The following is an 18,898-nucleotide window of genomic DNA, read 5'->3' on the forward strand; positions in this document are numbered from 1 at the left end:
TTTCACACATTCATACTCTATCCTATCCTCCTCCCCCAACTCCATTACCACATCAGTTGTAACAGGGGGAAGCCTAGAGAACAACCAGGTGAGTAAGTCATTTCCTGTGGTGTTCTGGAGCCCATGATTATATTCAAACAGAGACAACCAATCCAACACATCCAACTTGGTCTCATACATACCAACCAATTCTTTAGTCATCCTGGGTCTTTTAGGACTGGAACTTCTAGAGGAGCCAGAGAGAGAAGTTTTTTCAACAGACAATTTCTTCATTTCTAGCTCATGCGTGAGCTCCATTTCCCTTAGCCTTAGTTCTTGGTTCAGTTCCTAGTGTCTTTGTTCAGCCTGAGTATTACGTTTTTTAAACTCTAATTCAAGTTTCATCTTCTCTAGTTCAAGATATTGAGGACTAAGTGTGGGACTTGGTAAAGGTCCAGTAGGTACAGCAGGTAGAGCAGACAGAGGCCTGGGGGGGACAGTCACAGCAGCCTCACCCTCCTCTTCTGACTCTTCCTCTAGATCATCAACATTTGGTTCAGTTTCAAACTCAATACTGTTATCTACAGTTGCTGAAGTGGTAGGTTCCTCTGAACCATCATCCAGGCTTTGGTTAGCTAACAACCTTTCTATTATGTTCTTGCCTTTAGTCAGGAGATTCTTATGCTTACAGAGAACTCTTAAACAATCAGCAGTTTTTGTAGCAAGGGATTCTTGACTATAACTTTCCATAGTTAACATGTTAGAAAGATTACTTTTTCAGTGCTAAGCTTTGTGGTTAGTTGCACTAAGGTATCCTTAAGCCCTCTCAAATGTATACTCAATACAAATCCCACCGCTGTACACCAATGTTAGACAGAAACCTGTGCAGTTCCCTTTGGGAACACTGAAAAAGATTTAGGACTACAGGTTTTAGCAGTAAACCCACTTGGTAGCAGTCTGTAACACCCAGATTTACCTGGTAGCTGTGGCTGAGCAGTCACACTTCCCTCAAGAAGTGTTAGGCAGTATGCAAAGTATACACAATAGGTACTCAGATACAATAATACAAGCAAACACTCACCAGAGCTTTGGTATCAAAGTATATAATTATTTATTTAAAAAACACACTGTTTGAAACACTCCAGCACTCTTATTGTAAAATACTCTAAACACAGTTACTATAATAATATATACAACCCGTATTCCTTATCAGGTAAGTCTTAGTTGACACCACTTATTTCCAGACAGAGGTGAGCGCTTAACTATAGATGGCACTCCAATAAGTTCATGAAGAAGGGAGGGAAAAAGACAGAATATGGAAAGATACACCACTCTAAGATTTAGGAACACTTTTAGCAAAGCAGAAGAGCAAAAGTCACTTGTGAGCCAAAGTCCATAGGCTGGGCCCGCTCTTAGGGAGAGCAGAGCACAAATGCAGCCAAGATCACACAGTTACACTAGGCTTTGAAAGTCTTGCTGAGAGTTCAAAAAGAGTTTAGAGAGGCTCAGAAAAGTTTAGCCAGGGTGTCCCAGGCTAACCCAGGTTCGAAAGCCGGGGGCTAAATCTACCCCGTACAGTCGGTGACAAGGGAAGCCAGGTGGAACACGGTACCTTAAGTGGGAAGGATACTCCAGCGGTGGCAGTTGTTCATGGCAGCGGGTGCAAGTCTCTGCGTCATCCAGGGGAAGAGAAGATCTCGACTTGAAGGTCGTTGCACTGCTAGGGAAGAAACCAGCCGCAGAGTTTTCCGGTTAAAGGTATTGCCCTTTATTTCGCGGTCGTGGTAAAACGTGGTATTCCGGTTGCCGGGGTGCTTGGCACAGGGAAGGCAGCCACGAGATGTGTTGGGAAGGTGAAAAGACAGTGAAACTGGTTATCCCTACCAGTCAAAGGAAGAAGACTCTCCGGTGGGAGATCTCCTCTGTCATTGGGAAAAGTGGTGAGACGGTCCAGCAGGGCTCCACCGGTGGTGTCGTCATGGCAGGTTGGCTCAGCTTCTCCCTCGTCGGATTCTTAGCTCCTGTGGCAACTTCTGAAGTTCCAGTCCCCAAAGCCCTGCTTTTATGCAGAAAACCCCCATTCACTCAGCCTAGCTGTCACTCAAACATGCTAAGTGGTGCGCCGGCCGGCTCACCACTTGGGCCAATCAGGACGGAGTGCGACTGGAGTTGCCTAGGCAACTCAGTCCAGGGTGCCTAAATCCCCCTCCACCCCTCCTAAGTACCCCAGAGTACTTAGTGGCACCACCTTGGAGGGCTTCTGTGGAGAAGCCCGCCAAAAAGTGGAACAAAAGGCTCGACTTGGGTTGGAGTCACAGAAGAGAACACAAACGCCATTTTAGAACCAAGTTTTGGTAAAAAATACCAACCGGAGAATTAATAATAATTAAATAAACCGGCAGTATGTTCAAGGCTATCGTAATTAAATAAATAAAGATAGTAGCCTCGAAATTGAATTGCCCCAGCCAGTACGTCCAAAATATGATGGTTTGTACTGGTTCTGTTCAGAATTTAAGACTAGTAAAGTCAATGGTGACTTTACATGCCCTGGGAGACAGTAGTCAGTCCCAGGGTATGGAGTCTATACTGGGGGGTCACTATGACACCCCTGTGATACTGCACTGAGGGTGCTGTGTAACACAAATCACACAAACACATGAAGCCCTATGGAGTAAAAGACCCCATAGCCCATTAAACACATCTAGAGTCAAAGGAACACACTCAAATCATGTCCAAGAGTGAGGGTAAAAGAGTCTCACTCTTGGCAGGAGAAAAAATTAAACCCCAAATATCCAGCAAAGCTGCTGGGGGACTCACTAGGTTAGGAAATTCAGCCTAAACAGAGAATTCCTCCTAACACCTCCCTCCCAGTTTTAAGTGGCCTTCCACACTGGACGGAAGTACTCTGAAATTTCATACCAATCCACAATCAGAAGAAAACCCAAATCCCATGATAAAAGATGATGAAAAACCAGTTCAAAGTTTGACCGACATCCAGATAAAGGGTGAACAGCTGTTTTCCCCATTTAGGTATATGAGGGGGAGGAGCTTGTTCTCACCAGAGTATGCTAGAATAACGTAAGAAGTTTAATCAGCGAAGCATTATTCAGGAAACTACCAAAAGATCAGACCATTCCCATGTTTAAGTTGATTGATAAGTGGGAAATGGGCCTAGAAACTCCAAATTCCAAACATCTCCGGCCTAGCAGGTGCATGCGGAAATTTTGCATTGACGACAAAAGCATAGAACATAATTGTTGGGTTGTGAGAGATGTCCCCTCCACCTTTTACTTAGGCAGTGACATTCTCAACCGATTTGCAATAAATGTGGACCTAATTAATAACAAATCATGGTCCCGATTGGCGGTTAACCCGATGAGCTTTGACAACACTCAGAAAGCATTTCAGTCAGCTCAATTTCTGCCATATGTGGTTGAAGTTCAAGTGGGGGAAGAGGTTACAATCCCAGGACAGGTGCAACAATTTACCATTACCCTAAAAATTAAGCAAGGACACAACCTCAAAAACAAGGAAGACTCTATACATCTGAATTATCAGCTCCATCAACAAGGTTTGTATTTACATCTGACACCCTTAGTTTTACATCCAACACCCTTAGTTGACCTAGAACATGACACCATTCGAATATTGGTGGATAACATCTACCATAGAATTATCACTTTGGGTGGAGACACCTTTATTGAAATGGCGGTTGATGCTCAACATTATTCTATTATTTTCGGTAATGAGATCATTGGACCAATTACAAATGAATGCTACAATTTTCACTACGATATCACTCTGGAAAAGATTTTCACCAGGCAAGGGGGGAATTTCTTGGTGTACTCTTCCTGCCCGTACAGTGTGGAAGAAGTGACCTGTGACATCAGGAAGGATGAGGTGGTATTTCGAGATAACAGTGACTACCTCCCATCCTTGAAACCTCATGTCCAGGCCAACACCATAACAAGAGATCTCTCCACTCAGATGGAGGATTCCACCAAAATTGCCAAACCCATGGACTTTCCAGGCTTTAAGCAGATGGTCAAAGAACAAATCAATCTTTCTGATGCCTGTGAGACTTAGGAGCAAAAGCAGAAGCTGCAACAGGTGCTTTTGGGTTGTCGGGATATCTTTGCAGTGGATTTGCACAACTGTGGACACACAGATACATTCAACCACCATACCTACAGACCCTGAGATGGCTCCAATATTTGTGAAGCAATAGCGGTTGCCTCTCGCGTCTATGGAGTCACTCACGGAGATTGTTAAAAAAGTAAAATCCCGTGGGATAATTTGTCCAGTCCACACAAACTTTACAAAACCGGTACTGGGGATACTCAAACCCAATGGCCAATGGAGACTTTGCACAGGCCATGGGAGTTAAAGAAACAGGTCCACATGTCAAGATGACCCCTTCCTTGCATCTATCAGGGACGGGCCCAGAGCCAAGAGTCAAATGTGTATAGCACCATTGACCTGACCAATGGTTACTGGGCAGTATCCATGAGTAGGGAAGACCAGTACAAGCTTGCCTTTACATTCGGGGGCAGCAATACTTGTGAACCCAAACCCCCTTTGGATACATAAACTCTGGAAATTCATTTACTATCTTCCTACATAAGGCCATGCCCGATTTGGGTGAAAGGAGAAACCTATCCTTTGTAGATGATGTCTATATCAAGAGCTCAACTGTGGAGGAACACACAGCTGAAATACGCTATGTTCTGATACAGTTGCAGAAAGCCAAACAAAACTGACCTTTCAGAAGGCACAGTGTTGTAAGACCCATGTGAACTTCTTAGAGCATATAATTACCCCTGAGGGTCTCAGTCTCCAGGCAAAAAATGTGGAAGCATTATTGAAATTGAAAGATCCTACTACTAAGAACTAAGAAGCCTTCTTGGACTCACTAATTATTGTAGAAAGTTCATTGAAGACTACCAGAGGTCACATGACCCTTGGTCCATTTATTAAAGACTGGGGTCCAGTGGGATGGGGGTCCAGAACAATCTGATGCAGAAAAACGAGTAAAGAGAAGCCTTTGCCAAGTGCCTTGTTTGGCTTACCCCCTAAAGATCAAGGAATTCTTCTTGGGGACAGGGTTCTCAAATACTTGCTTAACAGCAGTATTATACCAAAAGCACGACAAGGTCAACAAAGTAATCTCATACGCGAGCAAGACTTTGTCCTCTGTGGAGGAAAAATTCAACAATTGCGAAAGGCATTTCTGGCAACAGTGTGGGCGTTGAAGAATAAGCGCCCATTCATCCAGGGGGAGCACATTATTGACGTGACTCCTCACCAGTCCTTGCAATATCTCCAAAGTGACCGAATCTGAACAGGGAACGTAAGTAATTCCACAATTACTTCCTGGATTCTGTCCATGCAAGGCTTTCCTGTGGAGGTCACATATGGCCAAAACAAGAAGAGTCCTCTAGCGCAAGGATTGGCTGACTTGCATGACTGAGCTCAAGAAAACTGTTTCGATGACGAAAGTCTAAGGACCAAAGACAATCTGGCGGCATTCCTTACTTCCCCACACAAAGTCTATGAGGAAGATACGCATCAGGGGATGCTCACTGTTTATGTGGATGGGTGCTCCTACCATGTTGACAATCACGAGAAAAAAGAACTAGTGACTGGCGTTTGGAATGCCTGGGTGAATGATGTCCCGGAACGTTCTGCTGGGTACACAATAGGTCCCCGAATTAAGCAGGCGGCAGAGTTGATGGCAGTACATCAAGCCACCCTGACTGCCATCCAACACCAACTGAAAGAACTATTCATAATCACAGATTCAGATTATGTCAGAAATGGGTTTGTGGAGCACCTGCTTAATTGGAAAAATCAAGGCATGCTGTGTGAGAATAGGAAACCGCTCATTAATATGACCAATTGACGATCTGGTCCCCTCTAATGAGATGACAATCTATTGGAAAAAGATCAGGCGTCACTCCAAAATAGAGGGACCAGACAAGACTAGAAATAACTTTGGGGATCAGTTGGCCAAAATCGGAGCCATTCAAGGGGATCTCCTAGAAACCGAATCCCTGTTGGGGGAAATCCAGGTCGCTAATGTTACCAGGTCCCAAACAAATGCCCAAAATTAACTCTCAACTGCCCATTGGAGTAAATAAACCCCAGATGCAGATTTGATTACTGCACAAAAAGGGGACCCGATTATTGGGAAATGTTATCAACATATTGAAGACCCCCTGAATTTTCCTCTGACAGAATCCGATTATATCAGGAAGGAGGATCTCCGAGTGTCGATGAAGTTTTCCAAAATGTTCAGATCCTAGGCAGTTTGTTGGTATGGACATCCATATCTGGATGTGATCAATGGGTGGTACCTACCTCATTCTGAAGCCTGATGCTAAATCACGCCCATGACACGGCCACTGATGGTCATAGGGGGATTCAAACTACATTAGAAATCTTGCGAGAGGTCGCATACTGGCCACACATGGGTCAAGACCTCAACCTATCCTTAAAGGGGTGTCTTGTATGTGCGCAGTTCCAGCCAAGTTCCCCCACAAACAGAGCTCTGCTACAGAAAAGGAGAATGACGGTGCCTTGGTTGGATTTGCAAGTCAATTTCATCAGGCCAGTGATTCGTTCCTATAGAGGAAAAAAGTACATGTTGACTGTGACATGCTTGTTTACCAAGTGGGTGGGATGTCTTCCAACCCCAAATTGTAAGGCAGAAACAGCTGCTGCACTAATGTTCAAACACATCTTCTGTCGTTTTGGCCTTCCCCAAAGGATTGAGTCAGACCGAGGACCTTATTTTACCAGTGAGGCAATGATAAAGATGTGGGAGATACTAGGGGTAAAGAGAAAACTCCACATTGCCTATCACCTAGCCTCAAGCGGGTGAGTTAAGAGGTACAATAAAACAATTGTTGGCATCTTGAAGAAGTTTGTGGCAGACTCTGGACCGAGTTGGGACATCGGATTACCGCTTATCCTGGTGGCCATTAGGTCTACATCATCTTCTGCAACAAAAATATCTCCATTTCAGCTCATGAATGAACCAAAAATGGTGCTACCTCAGCATCTGCTATAGAGAATTCAAGAGCAGACCCTGATCGATGCGTGTACGAACCATGAATACATTGAACATTTATGAAAACACCTTTAGCATGCTTTTGCTTACACTCAGCACAATTTAGAAAAGTCAGCAGAGGTGATAAAAACTCACTACAACTTAAAGACTACCAAGAAAGAGTACAGAGTAGGAGACAGGGTCTACCTGTACAATTTCCAAAGGAACTAGACCAAAGAACAGATGTTCCTCCCCTCTTGGTGCAGTGCTTTTGAAATTGTCGATAAAATCTCACCTGTCACCTATAAGATCTGCATCCCTAAAGGACAACAGATGGAAGAGAAATGGGTCCATATCAATCAGTTGAAAAGCTGTCACCCCAGACAGAATCTGCGACTGATTGAAGAACCCAGTGAGGGTAGACCCCCGGAAACATCTGAAGAATAAAAGTAAAGAATGGAAACCCAGATGGAGAAAATTACACATTTACAGGGAGTAAAACAATTTATACTTATCAGGAATGTATCAAAAGTAATGACCATGTTCTGAATTGTATACGTCAATGAAAAGTAATGTGTAACTTGTCGCTTTGTTGTCAATTTGTACGTCAATCATACCGGGGAAATCAGTACTGTATAAAAAAACGTAACTACTCTTTTAATCTCGGCAGATTAAATAACTCCTTTCCTCCTCAGGTCGGAGGTGGAGCTACCAGAAAGGGAGGGGTCCAGAACCAAATCCAAAATCCGACAAGAGTGGAGTGCAGACCCGAGCGCCACTACCTCAGGATGCGGAAAAGAACAGATGTGCTTGGACGGGTAAATTCCTGGAATGGACCAAGGCAACACGGAAACAGAAACCCCACTCTCTCCTTGCTCTTTTCTCTGTATCTCTGGAATCAAATACCCTGCAGGGGGAATGTGTGGGGTAAAATATAGCCCCTGAATGCCAGAAATAAAGAGGGTAGAGTGATTTGAAGGAAACAGGCTAAGGGGGAGTCCCACTGAAGTCTAAAGCCAGCACAGAAATGGTGATGTCAGATATGAGACCTATTGAACTAAAACCAGGCATACATCTAAAATGAAGGAAAGTGTGCTTGGAAGTTCAATGTGCGAAGAAACGTGGCACCATTTGAAATGGAATTCGGAGAAATGGCAGCATGTGGCATCAAAGTTACATAATACTTGATTGTGATCCAGAAATCTCAAGTGAAGCCAAGCTTACTGAATTTATAAGAATTAAAAGAACATCCTTTTCCTCATCCAAAATAACAGTATGCAAAGAGAAGTGCCTACTTAGTTTCAAGGAGAACATGGTTTAACTGGCCTGTGTATGGACACTACAGAAGTGATACTCATGTCTTTCGCAACTGTGAAATTAAAGAACTACATTACACATGGACTGAAGGTGCGGATGGCTTATAAAATGTTTCATGTAAAATGCATTGTGTGAGTTAAAGGCCATTTCTGGCAGAATTGGACATGCAGCTGGGCAGTACTACTGAACTGAAACTTTAACCTCAAAGACCTTTCCTTGGCTTGTCCCATAGAGGGAGGTCTGGTTGTCAACAATCAATCGGGTTCATTGCTTAAAGATACAAAGAATACACTGCCATAGATGTGAACCATAGTCAAAATAGATAAAGCCTGCCTGTTTTCAGCTGAAGCGACCTTGAGTTCACAACTCCCATAAAATGTGCATTTCGCTATAGCCAGGGCGGTTAGGGAGCAAAAGAGTGATAGGCTAAAATAAACATGAACCAGAATCTGGCTGGTCACATGTTTAAAGGATAAATTAAACTTTAAAAAAGGGTTGGAGCTATGAGAGTGACCAAGGTCTGTGAGGCAAGGGTTTAATTAATAGAAAAATAAATTTTATTGCTTAAAGAGCACATCGTATATGCCACAACGCTTGTTCCAGACTTTTATTAAGTTGACAGAAATCTCCCTTGAACCATGCCAAAATGATGTTTGTGTGATAAACATGAAAGAAGTTATTGAGAGAAATTTGATTTGGGCCTTCCCATGATTCCGAGAGATTTTAAAGTTGGTGTGAGGGTTGTCACAGTTTTATTACACAGCACAATCCAGCCAGGGTCTCCTTCCCCGCCAATGAATGTGGCGTACAATAAAGCTCTTTTTATTTTTAATAAACCACAGGTTCTTTTATTTGAGTAGGCCTCCAATCCGTCTCGGACCCAACCTCCTCAAACATCCTGTGTCACAATGGACCAGGAATCAGGCGGTGTGTATCAATAAGATATGTATTAATTTATTATTTAATGGAAAAGGAAAATCAAACAATTTTACAGCCACTACTGTTGTGGTACACAATTGCACTAATCTCTACAAAATAGTTCAGTGAAGATATACTGATACAATTCTCACAATCTTTAATGGCAACACTGAAAAAGAGCAATTTTCAGAAAGAGATAACCCCACTGGTTAAGCACTTCCCCCTGAAACATTCATCCCCAAACATTAAATAACTTGATTCCTTTGAATGGAAGGCAGTGGCAAGGAGTAGGGTTAGAGAGAGAAAATTGGAATTTGAGCAAAGCCCACCACCCCAGGATGGAGGCCTGCTAAGAAAGTGTAAAGTCGTTTTTGGAGTAAAATGGCAGAATCAGATTTTTATTATTAATCACGTGGCTACTCACAACTACTACGGGTCAGAATAAAAGGAAATGTGTGTTGCTTTACTTGAGGAGCTAGGGAAGCTTAGAGACTATTAATCAGCACACAAGGGCAATGTAGAAATTAAGTAGGAAAATCGATTTTGGGGAGAAAGCAAATGCAAATGGAAATATACAAATGGCAAATGGAAATTCGTTTTACACTGGATTTACAATGACAGGCAGCTCAGGGAAGGGTTATAGCTCAGAATAGGAAAATCGGTTTTATTGACACTGACAGAGAAAAATGATAGACTTGTAGGCAAAAGGGATTGCTCTCAATGAGACTACGGTTTGGGGTTTTCAATGGGACAGATGCAAAAAGGAATTTGTGGGGTAAGGCACACAATGCACAGGCAAATTCGGTTTTCAGTTTCAGCGCTTTAATGACTATGATTATTAAAGAAAGACACTAGGGACAAGGGGGTTAGTTTTGAATTTTAACCAACTTGTACCATGAATTTCAATGGGGGAATTACTTGATTTACTTAAGAATATGCTAAGGATTTACACAGACACTAAGAGGTCTACAAAGGGAATATGCAACCATACACAGGCTAAACACAGTTTATTCTATGGGAAGGTGACTGAATTACACTAGCAATGTCAGGTTTTCAATTGGGTTTTTAAACATTGTTTTAAAACAGGGTTTTCCATGGGTTTTCAATGTGTACAATGATACAAAAAGAAAGACATTATGCAATTTAGGGCTGGGGTTATTTGCTACTTACAAAGTAAGCCTTGGTTTGGGATTCTGGAAAGTCAGCTGGATCTCAGGACCCTTTGGATAGCTAGGCAAAGGGTTTGGTCACTGCACTCTTCTTGGTTTGGGATTCTGGACAGCCAGCGGGATCTCAGGACACTCTGCACAGCTAGGCAAGGGATCTGGCCACTGCACTCTCCCTGGTTTGGTTCAGCTGCCTCTTCTCCATCCTCCTTCTCCTGTCTCCCCAGATTCTTTTGTGTCCTGATTTAGTACAGTCCCCCTTATATAGCCCAAATGACATCACTCACTTTACAGTCATAGGGAGTACCCTTTAATTACCCCTACCCCGTAGGATTGGACAGTTTATCAATCCTCTCTCCACCTCCTGGCATGATTGCTTCAAGGGAAGAGAGCACCATCTGTTTATTGGCATTTTACTACCCTTCTTTGTTCTCTTGGCCACTTTTTGACAAAAACCCAGTTGTGTTTATGTCTCATAACTTCATATTTCTACTAGCCTCTGACATATGCATTAGATATGCGGTTTGAAGGGGTCATAGGGAATTAGGTAAGCCAATCGCCAACTCCGTACGAGGTAGTATGGCCCTTTGGCACATTTTTGTCATTTTCTTAAACTATATACTAGTTGTGACTTTGCAAATGATCAAACATATTCCTAAATTGACCTTCCATCTTTCCATAAAATCTCATGCTTGTCACATCTTCCGAGTAGTCTTAACTGGCCATTTCAGCCCCAAAGTCCTAGGAAAATGCACTATAGCTCTTAAAAACCACCTGGAAATTACATAAACACATAGCGTAAAATGAAATTATTTCTCATTCAAATTGTTACAGAAAATGCTTAAAAATTGACTCAGTCCTAAAATGTCAATTTCGAGGATGTCTGTGGGAAGGGTGCTTTATCCCCCACAGCCGGTGACCAGAGATTTTGATTACCCCCTTTGAAGTTGTCAGTTTGTCCTTGGTAGTGGGTGTAGGGGGAACTCACACCTCCCAGTGAAGTTTTTAGCCACACTTGTTTTTTCTTGAAGTCACTGAGCCACTGCCTTCAAGTCTGGCAGAGCAGGGAATTATAATGCCTTCAGTGTATCACATGTCCTTGCAGGCTGATTCACTAGTAGGTGTGACTTTCAGTGGAGAGCAGGGCTTTCAAATAAGAAGTTTCCTGCCTGAGCCCCAAAAACTGTTTTTCCAGTATTGTGACCCTCTTCCAAGGTGATTGAAGTCTTGTGGGTGGGAACATAATGTACATTGCTAATCCAGCCTCCTCCCCGCAGCATTTTTCACTGACATTTCTGTGCGAGCAAAACTATCCTTTCACAGTGGCCTATTTTTTTGTTTTACATGTGTGCTAGCCGTTTCTGTGTCTGATGTTTGAACTCCTATCTTATATGTAATGGATTCTTTAATTTGTCCTTTTTGGGTGAGTTGGCATTTGTTGTTTTTCCATTGACAATGAGGAGAAAGCCCCTTCCAAAGGGTTCTTTGATTTGACACTGAATAAAAGAAAAGGCCAAGCCGTTTTTCATTTGCAATGTTTTAAAGGGCAGATGTTCAAGTGAAATGAAAAGCAAAAGCTGTGTGTGGTTGTATGATTGCAATTCATGCACCTCATGTGAATGACAAGTATAATAAGGCAATTTTTGATGCCATGCATAACTTCATGTCATTCAAGTAAAAATAAACAAGAGCAATACAGGGCCATTTTTGGATTGCAGGGTTCAACTGCTTGCCCCTCATGTGACAGGGAAAGCAAAGCACATACATTTTTCATGCAGAGTTTCAATGTGGTTTTTCAAATGAAAGATATTTCTGTTTAGGGCCTCTAAATGCATCCCAGAGATCACCCCTGCTCTTCCATGACTTTTCGTTGGGCAAGAGCAGGGCAGAGTGGTGTTTCCTTGGGCATAATTTTCCTTCCTCAGAAAGTGGGCACTCCAGTATCCCCTTCCATCTTTGGGTTGGAGAGTGTGGCACACACCCCCTTTTCTCCCTTTGTCATGGCCACAGGCCCCAGAACACAAAAACCACACCATCTAGTGATGGGGGCAATGGGTCACTTGACACACTTATGTTCCTTTGGGACCCATAAACACAGGGGCCCTGGCTGGACTCAGTCCTGGTGCCTTTGGCACCAGTCACATATAGAGATGTGAGCAGGAACACTTTATTTCAATGCAGGAGTGCTTTTACTTTATTTCAGTGCAGGAGTGCTTTTATTTTACAAGAACTTTCCAGGCGCTGAAAGCCTTTATTCCAGAGAATATCCTCATGTGCTGACTCATCGGATGTGGCTCCCTAGGCCTGGTCTTCATGTGCTGACTCATCGGGTGTGGCAGGGTGTGACAGGCAGGCTGAACCTGGTGGTCGTGGCTTCAGAAGCTCACCTATATAAGCTGCTCCATCCTTACGCCCGGTGCTTCTCGCGTTACTGTGCACTCATGTACAACGTGATGCTCACCGCCGCTTGGACCAGTTTACTTACCTTTGAAACCAGGAGTTCTCCTGCATACTCACCTCCAGGAAACTGGTGCTTCATCGCTTCATCTGCAGACTCATCTCATGACATGCAGTGATCTTGATCCTGATGCCACAGCACTGCACTCCGCATCCATGAACTCGGACCCTGTGAAGAAGAAAGACAAGGTTAGAACATTCGTCATAGGGCCGCGCCGCATTTGAACCCTGCGCACCCCCTAGGTAACAACTTATCCAGCTACTGTACCTCTGCAGCTTCATTCCTCATTCCCTCCAGCTGCTGCCTCGAGCTCCGCAGCTTTTGCCAGGCCGGCACCATCACTTGTAAGGGAAGAAAGCAAAAGAACAAACATCAAAAGTGGAACGGACAGCAATACAAGACAACAACTTTTACAATACAACAAAAACAGACGAGGAAAGACAAAGGCAAACAGGAACACTTACCTGAAGTTTAGTGGCTTAGTCTCAGCAGGACTGGACTACCACGTGCAAGGGACCAGTGAAGGAACGTGGTCCAGATCATACAAGTGCCCCTGCCAGAGGCAGCAGGATGGAGTGCTCACCAAAACTAATCAACAGGTGAGCATTCCAGGGTCAGTGCATCCCATAGGTACCACGGTTTGGGAGAAGGGGTCTGGAAGGGGATCAAGTGCACAAGCTGGCATTCTCACACCCCCTATTCTCAATGCAGGAGCAGTCCCGAGCAGCATCACCTATTACCACGAGTCACCACATAAGCGCAGAGGACGAAGTCGGACCCGAGCGACCTCACCCCTGGGAGGGCTGCAACCATGGCCCAACCCCTCCGTAGAGACCAGGTGAGCGTAAAACAGGAACTCCACTATCCCCTTACATCTTGGGTTAGAGAGTGTGGCATGGCACCCCCTTCCTTCCTTCCCGTCCCAGTCACTGAGGTCCTCTCCAGGCTGGAATTTAAGGATGTGAGTTCTGTAATAGATGATTAGAAAAAATAAGTTTCAGTACTTTTTATAGACATCTTTCCTGGAAGATTTACAAACAATTTACAATGACAATACTTACCATTTTTATACAACGTTTGTTTTTACACACTTTCCCCTTTTTTTTCCATTTTTGCAATAACATCAAGAGAATTACTCCCTGTTACATATATATATATATGTATTACATGGCCACGGTAGTGGCCATGTAGTTATGGTTAAGTTGCTGTTTCCATAGGAAGAGCACTTTTTGGGCAGCTTATAACTTCGCTCTCCCTGGACGGATCTTCACCAGACTTTGCAAAAAAAGTAGTTGGGTCACTCTGAATTTATTTGCAAAGTTTGGTGAGGATTCGTCCAGGGAGGGAAAAGTTATAGGGGGGTCCCAAAACTTATTTTTTTTTCCCATAGACTGAATGGGAAAAAACTTTGCGCACGGCTACAGCCCGAACCGCTGGACGGATTTACACCAAATTTGTGGCAGGAGCGGTGGCCTGGTCCCAAAAGCGTGCTTTTGTAAATTTGGTGTAAATCTGTCCAGTAGTTTTTTTAAAAAATGACCAAAATGTAAGGCAAAAAAAATAGTGATATCTGCGTTCGCTTCTCGGACGGACTTCCCTGTTCGCTCCGCGGACCGCACCCCGATTGGCCCATGGGCTTGCGTCATGTCCGCGGACATGCAACGTGTTTGCTGATTGGACAGCGTGAAGCGTGAAGTGCGTCAGATTTTTCGGTAGCGCACGCCATATTGGATTCGCGGACGTCCCCGGACAGCGCAGTGAAACTTTGTTCAAAATGTGTATTTTGTAGAGTGTGTTGGTGTGTAGGAGTGTTTGGGGAGGGTGGGAGTGTATGAGATAGGATGAAAGTTGTGTGTTTTATGTGTTAGACATTCTTTTTGTGTTCGATTTGTTTGCGGCCATCACGGGTGTTCTGAAATGTTCTAAATAAACTGACTAGGGGGTGTTCTAAGGAGTCAATATGTGTCCGTTTTGTTCGCAAGCAAAGTGAAACTGTTCTAAGAACACTCGCGATGTCCGGGGAGTGTTCGTAGGTGCTGTCCTGAGTACGCTGTCCGTATTGTTCTCTGTCAAGTTGAATGTGTTCTAAGAACACGCGCGGTGTCCTGAAATGTTCGCAAATAAACAAAATGGGGGTGTTCTGAAGACGTTTTTGAGAACACTCCCGGTGTCCTGAAATGTTTGTAGGGGTTGTTCTGAGGACGCTGTCCGTATTGTTCTCTGTCAAGTTGATTGTGTTCTAAGAACACCCACGGTGTCCTGAAATGTTCGCAAATAAACAAAATGGGGGTGTTCTGAAGACGCTTCTAAGAACACTCGGGGTGTCCGGGGAGTGTTCGTAGGGGGTGTCCTGAGGACGCTGTCCGTATTGTTCTCTGTCAAGTTGAATGTGTCCTAAGAACACTCGCGGTGTCCTGAAATGTTCGCAAATAAACAAAATGGGGGTGTTCTGAAGACGCTTTCAAGAACACTCGCGGTGTCCGGGGAGTGTTCGTAGGGGGTGTCCTGAGGACGCGGTCCGTATTGTTCTCTGTCAAGTTGAATGTGTCCTAAGAACATTCACGGTGTACTGAAATGTTCGCAAATAAACAAGATGGTGGTGTTCTGAAGACGCTTCTAAGAACACTTGCGGTGTCCGGGGAGTGTTCGTAGGGGGGGTCCTGAGGACGCTGTCCGTATTGTTCTCTGTCAAGTTGAATGTGTCCTAAGAACACTGGCGGTGTCCTGAAATGTTCTCAAATAAACAAAATGGGGGTGTTCTGAAGACGCTTCTAAGAACACTCGCGGTGTCCGGGGAGTGTTCGTAGGGGGTGTCCTGAGGACGCTGTCCGTATTGTTCTTTGTCAAGTTGAATGTGTCCTAAGAACACTTGCAGTGTCCTGAAATGTTCGCAAATAAACAAGATGGTGGTGTTCTGAAGACGCTTCTAAGAACACTCCCGGTGTCCGGGGAGTGTTCGTAGGGGGTGTCCTGAGGACGCTGTCCGTATTGTTCTTTGTCAAGTTGAATGTGTCCTAAGAACACTCGCGGTGTCCTCAAATATTTCGCAAATAAACAAGATGGTGGTGTTCTGAAGACGCTTCTAAGAACACTCCTGGTGTCCTGGAATTTTCGTAGGGGGTGTCCTTAGGACGCTGTCCGTATTGTTCATTGTTAAGTTGAAAGTGTTGTAAGAACTATCGCGTTGTTCTGAAATGTTCGTAGGGGGTGTCCTGAAAACGTATTGTTCGCTGGCAAGTTCAAAGTGTTCTAAGAACACTCACATTGTTCGCGGACATTAAAAGTTTCCCATAGATCATAGTTGAAATGTTTGACTCTATGGATGTGATATGCTGCGGTGGTTGTTGCCAGGGCATAGAGTCTTGGGTGCATGGCCATTATAACTTTGGGTGAAAAACAAATGTATAAGGAACAAAGGTATTAGATACTATGGATGTGATATGCTGCTATGGTTGTCCTTATTATTGTATACTTACTGTTGGTCTAGTAATGGGAGTCCATGATTTTCTTCTTCATTTCTGTGATAAAAGAAAATAGCATGTTAGTATTAGTATTTTTTAATGACTTATTACATTGTATAAGCAATATACTTTTATTTTTTTTCGACCCTCATATTTAGTAGAGTACAAATCAGAGTACTGTGCAATTTGCTCAGTTTCTGTATTTGTTGCTAAAATCATTGGGTCTGTGCGAGAAAAGAAAATCCATGTTGGATTAAAAAAAAAAACTTTTTCTGTTATGCTACAGTTTATTTGTTTGTTTGTTCACTTGTTGTTTCTGGCTAATGCTTTATACTTTGCTTTGTTGTATTTTTTTTGGAGCAGTAACAGATTCTTCATTTGTTTTGATATTATAAAATTTTGGAGCAGTTAGATACCAATTGGTGTATTCTAACTGTCTATTTTTTTAATATATTTTAGTGGTTTTGATTTACCTATTTGGATATTGTTAAATTTTGGGACAGTTAGATACCAATTGGCGTATTCTAACTGTGTATTGTTTGGCCTAATTTAGTGGTATTTATTTATCTGATTAGTTGTTGTAGAATCTTTGAGCAGTTAGATAGCTTTTGGAGTATTCTAAGAGTTTATATGTTTGTAAAACAAATTTACTTAAAGGTTTAAATACAGTTTATTTATCAAATTTTGGTTTTAAGAACATCAAATAAGCGTTTGTAAGATTTGCTGGTAATCTCTGATTTAGAGTAATGGTACTATCATTACATTCAAACCATCCACATTTCTTTTTTATGTATGCAGTGTAGTGCCCTGAATTGGTTGTGGCTCCTGCGTGGCAGATTATACCTATTGTTGTGAAGGTTTTCTTACCAAGTGATATTTGACCATGTGTGAATCCAGTCAGCTTGCAGTTGTTTTTGGTACCATCTGCATTGTAACGTAGAAGCATTAGTATTACGTATTTACTGTGTGTTTGTATTACTAACGTGGAGCGATTATCTGAATTGCAGGTAGAGCATAATCTACCATGGTTTGCATTTTGTACAAGTCGCTGAAATGGAATGGATTCACAATTTGGTATTGATATATATATGAAGCGTTCATTGGGGATTTCTTCTTGTGTCACATTGTTGCAGAGAGTGCATGTATGTTTCCACATGAATGAAATCTGAAAGATTTAATTTATAGGTATGTTTTTGTTTTCCAGTACTTGTAGTAAGTACATTAGAAATTTGTGTGGATCTTCATGTGAGTTTATAGTGAATTTCACCATTCCAGCACAGTAGTCCAATTGTCATCTTATTCCAAAAATTCTGTTTGCTGCATTTCTGTGAAGTACTACCATTTGCAAACACAATGGGTCTGTACTGTGTGAGTAAATGTTGTCAACAATTGGTGGTAATTGAAATAGAGTATTCATTGCTAAATTTGCATAGCAAATTACACCAACTATATTTGAGAATTTAAATGGTCCAGGTAGTTCTATATCTAACTGCTTTTTTTGGAGTTTGTCTTCCTTGTTTAAAGAAGTACCTGGTTTACTTTCTCTAATTGATTCTTTTTTGTTTGTGGTACTTGATGAAGTATTAGTTTCTTTTACTCTCTTTGGAGGATTTGCAGTGACGTCCTGTTGCATTTCTGTTTGATTTAGTTTTCTTTTACAACGTTTTAGTTTTTGTGGAACAGAATATGTGTTTACATGGGGAGTGTATAGTGAGCAAAGTCTATTATATCCTAAAATGCAAGGAATATCAGCGTTTACTTTACTTGCATCAAAGTTGATTAGAAATAGACCGTCAACTGTACGTAAGCGTGATAGTGCTACGCAGCTCATACCTTCTTTAAAGACTGTGTTACCAATATCTATCATTGCTTTGTCTAGGGTAAGACCTTGTGATTTATGAATTGTGACTGCGTATGCAAGAGTTAGAGAAAATTGTTCTCTGCGTACATACATATCTTTGAAGAGAAGGAATCTAGCTGTTGAGCGTCCTATCCGTTTTACTTCTGAAAGTTTGTCAAAGAGTATATTGACAAACTGAATTTTGTTGTCACGTGGGTATGTTTGAAAGCCAACAATTGTACCCAGTGCTCCATTAACTAGTCCTTGGTCCACGTCAAGGTTACGTTTAAGCATTACTCTGCAATTTAAGGATAATTTTAACATCTTTTCTAAGCCTGCTGTGTTTGAGATTGATTTTTCTAAATTATTTAGTCTTGTTGTGGCTTGGTCACACATGGGTAGTGTCATACCATGTACTTCTAGTTTGTCTGTGGCGCTAATTTCCATTATTGGTTGCATTTCTTTACTTAGCATGATTTCATTGAATTTGAAACAGCTTGCAAGAGTTGGCATTAAGGCCATACAATTGACATTTTTGTGGGCTAATTGTTCCCTAACATCTGTAGCACATGCATTATCGCCATAAAGTGCATTAATGTGCCGGGTTTTCAATGTTACTTCTGCTTCTTTAGAAAGTATACCAACTCTCAAACTTTTTAAAATGTTTGCATAAGTTAGATCTGCAGATTGGCGCATGTTTTCTGTTAA

This window comes from Ambystoma mexicanum, chromosome 2q (assembly GCF_040938575.1).
Source record: "Ambystoma mexicanum isolate Mex_15411 chromosome 2q, UKY_AmexF1_1, whole genome shotgun sequence".
NCBI classification, from domain to species: Eukaryota; Metazoa; Chordata; class Amphibia; order Caudata; family Ambystomatidae; genus Ambystoma; species Ambystoma mexicanum.